The following is a 7,101-nucleotide window of genomic DNA, read 5'->3' on the forward strand; positions in this document are numbered from 1 at the left end:
CCCAGTGCTAACCCTCGCACTGGAGGAATGTGGGGTGATGCCTGTGGGAGGCTCGAGGGTCCTCAAAGCAGGGGGTGGGTGTGCATGGAGAGTGTGGTCCTCCCCCAGCTAAAATGCAGGTGTGCTTTAGTCCTATTTTCACTCTTCATCCGATGCCAGCAGCAAGGAGGTGGGCTGTCTGCAGCCTGATGTGTGCGCTCGCTCCCGTCTGATTGCTGCGCCGCAACTCTTATCTTTGCAAATTAACCATTTCCTAAGCACGGAGTTGGTGTCTCGCACCGTGAGTGTAATGCACCAGGCATTGCACCAAAGACTGCAGAGAGCACGGCCGTTTCAGTCCGTGCTGCCTTKGACACCTGAAAGGAAAAGGATATTCCAGCCTTTTCAGACGCATGCAGCAATTATCCAAAACTGTCTGTAAAAAGATATTGTTCATTGTTTTTTTTTTTGTGGGAAGCAGTATTTCACAAAGATCCCCACGTATCTTTATTATAAAATTCAGTGCTGCTTATAGTAAATTATAATCGTGCAGCTTCATTATTACGTCTGTGTAAATTCTGCTGCCCTCCAGTAAAGTATCCTCAGATTTAAGATGCAAAATGATGTTGTTAAGATATGGTATGAGATAAAACAAAGGAAAGGCAAGCAAGGTGGCTGCTTTCTCTGCATTGACTGCGTGGCTGTTAATGAGAGTCATCTCCACGTACAGGTCTAGCATCTGGTTGCTATGTTTATTTTAATTGTTTATAATATTTTTTTCCCAGGGAGAAATCCGAATCCCATTTGTGCATTCTTATGACACAAACTCCTTCAAGTCTGGAATAAATCTAAAGATTAATCCATGAGTTTTTTTAATTGCTCCCTTCCCAACACATAAATAATATGGGATGTTTTAGGGTAAGATGTGAACTTTCCATCTCTTTTTCACTCCTGTATTCTCCTAGCTGCATGCTGTTGACTCCTTGTAGGTCATCTGAAGCAACATAAGCAAGGCAAGCAAACAGCAAAATTGCAAGATGCAAATGCCCTTCACTTCTGGCTTGGAGTCAAGAAATAATAAGTTGACAATAACCCTGCCAGGATATGCAGCAAGGGTGACTGCATATTTCTTCCTGCTGGTGTGACAGTACGAGGGAGCTGGGCACCAGGAAGGAACAAGCCTGTGTTCCCCAGGATAAAATGCAAATAATTCCTTGGAGCTAATAGCTCATCTCCCCTCCTCAAACACATACAAAAAGAAAAAGAAAAACCCAAAGAAAAGAGTACGTAGTTTAAAGATATATTAAAATAATAATAAATGAAACACAACTCCTTTTTTAAAAAATCTCCTGCAGACTTTGAGAAAAAAACCCTTCCAGGATCCTTTTGTGGAAAGCTGGTCCTTCTCTGGTGACCGACTCGTCTCCCCGGAGGAGTGGATTTATCTCTTTTCCTCACCTTCCAGTCTTTAGCTGTTCCTTGCTACAACTGCTCTCCAGACATCACCTCTTTTACCCATCTTTTGTCTTTCAAAAGCTTTTAAGARTTCAGTAGCTCATATTGGCTTCATCAGAGCCGAAGGACTGGAGGTGCCTGCCCCAGTGTTCGTTGCTCCCTGCAGGGAAAGCCACCGTTTCCCGCTCTGCGATTCCCTCAGCACTGAACGTGTGCCAAGCCCAGGCTGCTACGCCGCGGTGCAGTCTGCTGGGACGGTGATGGGGACAGGAGTCCTCTCTCSCCTCTTTCTCCCCTTGTTGATAATAGCTTAAATTAGCACACAAACTTCTGGATATTTTGGACTCCAGAGCTGGAACCCAGCATACATCTCAAGATCTTGAGCTGACAGTGTCTGGATGCAGCTGCTGAATTGTACACATACCTGCAGGCAAGAGGAAGGAGCAACGAAACCTGGCTGAGGAGGCAGCTTGATCTTCCAGAATCCATTTTTTTCCAGTTAAGTCCATCTCTTATTTAGCTGAGGTCTAGCTCCAATGCCAGAGGCTCTTTATCTCTAGGGGAGAAGAGACAGTGGAGACAAATCCTGCAGAGTTTGTGATAGATGCTGTCCACCTCATTACTGCACAATGAAACTTTATTGTTCCCTCTGTTCTATTGAGTTTTACGTCTCCAAAGCACATGGAAGAATCCTGAAATGAGTATCTGTCAAAGTAGGAGGACCACTGCTGCTTATCTGCTTCTCTAACATGACCGTCTGCGGATGGAGCCCTGGAAACCGGTCATTGCCGAGTGGCTGGGCCAAGAGCTGCTGTTCCTCTYGTTGGGGTGTCAGTCCCTGACAGCTCCCTGGGGTGGGAGTGCAGGGGTTGATGRTCTGATATGGTGGCTGAGGTCCGTCCATCTTGAGCCTCACTCCTCTGCATGCACCCCAGGCTGAGGGCACCTTATTGCTCCTGTGGATCCTCCAGCTAAGGTAAGCAGAACTTAATCACACCTTCTGTGCAGGAAAAACCTGCATTTTGGCCAATAGCCACAAAATTCAATGTGGAGCTTCTAGGACTCTCTTGGCTTACAGATCTGGGCTCTCGATGGGGTCTTACAGACCCCATCTGATACTGGGACAGTGCCAAGCTTGGCAATGGCACCTTGAGGACCTGGCATCTCCGAGATGTGCTCCCGATGGCTGCGCCTCGCTGTGCTGTGGCCCTACCTGCAATGCTGGATCAAAAGCATACTCCGTTTATTTTATGTTTATATATAGCCCTCAAGTGGGGAAGCATTTGCTCTGCAGCCAACATATATATCTGGGAACTTCACAATTAGTTAATATTTTATGCATAATTCATAAAATTAGACCACATTTTCTGGGAATAATTAGCTGACTCCATACCTCTAATGAACTGCAGGTTCAGCTATGACAAATACATTGGGCGGCTCCGAGGGACAGCAACACGCAGGCGCCTTTAAGCAAAGTTCAAGCAGCTCCTAAATTAACCAAACCGAGTCCCCAGAGACGCAGTATTTATGCACCGAAGCAGGAAGGGAGGGTTCTTGTCTCWCAAGTCTCATCACAGCCCAAGAAACAAGAGAGAGAAAATAAAAGTTATTTACCTTTGGCTAATTGCACTACTGCTGGTACGAACCTGGGAGGTTTTGGCACCGTGTGCACCCACGTGCGTGCTGACTGCGGCGGCGGGGCTGCGCGTGCCCGCGCCGGGGTGGTGGGGGCCAGGTTACGGTCTCGCTCTGGAGGGAGCTGGGCAGCTGGTGAGAATTTCTTCCCTTTCCTTTGCTTGGATTCCTGCAGGGAGCTGTCAGAGGCAGGATTCCTGGTGTGAGAACACAAGGATKAAAACGGCCGCTGTTCGCACCAGGGTTCCCAGGCTTAAATTGCAAACCTTACTCAAAACTCTGGCCCAAATTGGAGGAAGAATGTTTCTTTTTAGTAACGATTTGGTCAAAATGCTGATTTATGTAGCAATTCTAGTTAGCARTATTCAACGTGAAGCATTTGAGCATTTCGTACAAGGCAGGTGAGGCGGTAGCAGTGGCGCCCGCCACGGGGGTGCAAACACGGGGACGCCAGCAAGTGCCATCGCACAGCGGCCAGCAGCCGCCCGCTTCGCCCGCGGAGCTAAAGCGGGCGAGGAGGAGCAAAAGCCGAGCTCACGGGAGCGAGCCCGTTCCAGCACTGTGCCGGCTCACCCCACGCGGTGCAGAAACGAGCTGCTGGCTGAAGACGGCCTCAGAAACAYGGAGATTTAATCCACCACCACCACCAGTAGGCTGAAATACCGGATTTTCCCTGGACGGCGCGCTCCCGAAACGAGGAGCCGAGGCGAGCCCGTCCGGCACCCTGGCAGAAGTCGCGGGTGAAACCCCAGCGCGGGGCCAGAGGCCGCCACGGAGCAGCTCGCTGGGCCTCCTCGCGTGCCCACCGCGTTTTTTCTTTTTAATTAGGTTATAACTCAATTACAAAACGCGAGGCTCTTTATTCCTGACAAGTTTTCCGTAATCTTAATTTGATCTCATGTCAGAAGGGGACCTTCCTCCGATAACCAAAGCCCAGCTAAGAGTTTAACTAGAATAATGGCTGATTAAAAGGGGTTAATAGATACACCTCAAACAGAAGTAAATTAGCAGGAGACGTTGTCTGTTGGCTAATGGGATCAGAACAGTATTTGTTTAGTTTATGAATGATTAATCTCCCTCGCTCAGCATTCCTCGGATGCTAATTGCACTTAGGGAGCCCGGGTTTGTTTTTACAAGGGTTAGAGGTGGCGGAGGAGGGCGACGGCCGGACCGAGACGTCGCTCCTTCACGCCCCGGACTGCGCTTCTCGCATAGGGAAGCTTCCTCTTAATCCCGGGGGAATATAGGTAAAATAAAGGTAAACGGGACCTGACCCCCAAATGTGTGAAACAGTGGAATTAAAAATATTGGTAAAGTCGTTCAAGGTGTTTTATGGGAAGAATGTTGAAAGCACTCAAATGCACCGTGTGCTGAGGCCACCCGTCATACCCATCCCATGTGTCTCGAGCACCAGAGACCCCATCATTCCCCTCTTTACACACTTGCCAGCGTTTTAATTCTCCATTAGCTCTACACATAACAAAACCAACGTGCTCCCTCAGCCATACTGTGAATTTGCTAGCAAACAACCCGTTTTAAAACAACAACAACAACGAAAATCCTTTTCATCCCAAACTGAACAAGTGCAAGGTGATTTCTAAACAAAATCCTGCCYCGTGCAGGCCCTGTATCTGCAAGGCACCGAGACATGTATCACTGAAGTGGGCAGGAACCACCCAGCCTGCCCTGGTGGCACGTTTGCAAAGGGCTCGTTGAAGCTGGAGCACCGTATCTACGATCAGTTTGATTTTAAATGCCTCAGTTGGTAGCGGGTGTATTAGTTTATGGAAGAGTATGTCTCACTGATGACCACATTTATTGCCTTCGTTTTGTGGTGAGGAAGGCAGGTTGGCAATAGGGACCCAGTTGGTTTCRTATTCACCACATTCTTGACTTTACCTTGGGATAGATGTTTGGAAAACATGAGGAGCAGTGAGAGGGCCAAGACCACACTACTTCTGCACTAGATCTTTTTTTAAATGTTTGGGATGAATAGAAATAATCTGAGGGGAATCTCATTTTCATTTCAAAATTCTGCTGTTACTGAAATTGCATGCCAAGAAACTAGATGCTCTTTTACTGTTCTCCATAAATAACGCCACTTTGTACTGTTCCCAGGTATTGCATTCATCACTGTATCATACAGAAAGCCTGAGCTGAATGAAACCCTCTAAAAGAAGATGAGGCGATGCCGCCTGCCTTATGGATTATTTTGTAGTTACTGAAACCATTTGTTTTCTCTGCCTGCTTTCCACGAATGTGAAAAATAAACCATACACCAGGAGGCGTGACTTCCATTTTTTTGCCAAACAGCACTGGAATAAATTTACTGTTAAGGGAGTCACCCAGAAATACTGAGTTTAATAATAAATTACTCGTTCTTTGGCTTTCCAGCCTGACAGTGCACACAGCACCCTTGAAGAGGCTGGGGCAAATGTTCAGAGCTCATCCACTGAAACTGGATGAGCTGCTCACCAGCACACCAAGGACACATGGACATAGCATCCAAACAGCTTATGACCGAGCCCCTCACCTCCACAGAGTCTCTACCTCTAGTCCTCACAGTGAGGTGGATCTTGTGCCGAGAGGGAGGGCATGACCAAAGATATGTATAGATGCGGGTATAGAATAGTGGGGCAGGTGGGACAGAGTGRTAGACCCATGTTCAATGCACCCAAAAGCAATGCTGGAAGAGAGGGTTAGGCATCGTAGCAGGTCTTGAGATCCCTGTGGGTCATGTCCAAAAGGAAGCCCCAGGAGGTGAGTCATTCTCATAAGGGACTGGCTGAAKGAGTGGTGGCCTCCATACCTTCTCTAGTAGGACCATGCCTGTGCTGAGGCATAACAGGCTTTTGCATGGCCCAGAGTAGCTTCCTCAGTAGCAATTGTAAAATATTCTTGGATTTAAAGGCGCTTACAGATGTGAGTAGATGCCTGGCGAGATTTTCTGGAAGTGCCTCAGCATGTAAAGCACCTAATTCTCAGTGAAAATGCCACCAGGTGTCTCTCTGCATCATTAGGCACCTAATTGTCTCTGAAACCTGGCTCTTGGGAGCAGGGCTGGCTGCTGCCGAGCTGCGCCCGGTGCAGAGCGCCGCGCCGCTGTGCTGCCGCCCAAGCACCCCGCGAGGCCCTGGCAGCCCTGGGCCCCTTCCCAGATGGCCAAGGCATCCAGTGCCTCRATGCACAACCGGCGGCGAGAGTGGAAGAGACGCTGGGGGTCTCTGCTGCTGAGCCCTGGCTACTGGCRGCTCTGCGGGGCCGGCCCGGTGGCAAGGGGAAGAGACCAAATCAGGAGCGAGTTAATAAATACTCAAGTATTGTTGCAAAGAGCATGCTGTACGCAGCGATGCACCCACCACCTGCATTGCACCTTGCAAGACAGCGGCAGGACAAGGCTTCTCCTCCCAAAGCGCCGGCTGAGGCGGCAGGGATGAGGTCGGGGATGCTCAGCTGCGGTGCTGGGCAGCCGTGCAGAGGTGCTGGCCGGCCGTGGCAGGGTTGAGCTCTGCACGTTCCACCTCGCCCTGGGGCATCTTCTGCCACCAGGACCCAGGCACAGGGTTGATGCGGATTTATGGGCTGAAACACCTGGGAACGAGTCCGGGCAGTGTGCGTGTGTCGTCGCCGGGCTTTCCGCGACCGCGGGGCAAACCGGTGCCTCGCCGTGAGGTGCTATTGAATCCCGTTAAAGTGTGGTTGCAGTTCAAACGTGCCTGCAGAAAATAACATCTTCTTACTCAACAGATCTGCATGTTCGGGCTCAGTTCTGCTGACTTTAGGGATAAAATATGTCTCTTGCTACATTTTACTCCTGTTAGTGCAGCACAGCCAACAAGGCAGTGACTCAGGTCAGAAGCTGCCTCCTTTCCCGTCCCCWGGTCCTGCTGGTGGGATGAGCCACAGCCCCTCTTGGCTCACAGAGCCCGGGCTGGGTTTGCTGAGCTGCTGCTAGTCAGAAACCAAACAGGCAAAAAAAAAAACTCAAACAAAAATGAAAGAAAGAAACAACCCCTCTCTCCCCCCCACTTT

This window comes from Rhea americana, unplaced genomic scaffold (assembly GCF_003343005.1).
Source record: "Rhea americana isolate MKP2758 unplaced genomic scaffold, rheAme1 scaffold_4, whole genome shotgun sequence".
NCBI lineage: Eukaryota > Metazoa > Chordata > Aves > Rheiformes > Rheidae > Rhea > Rhea americana.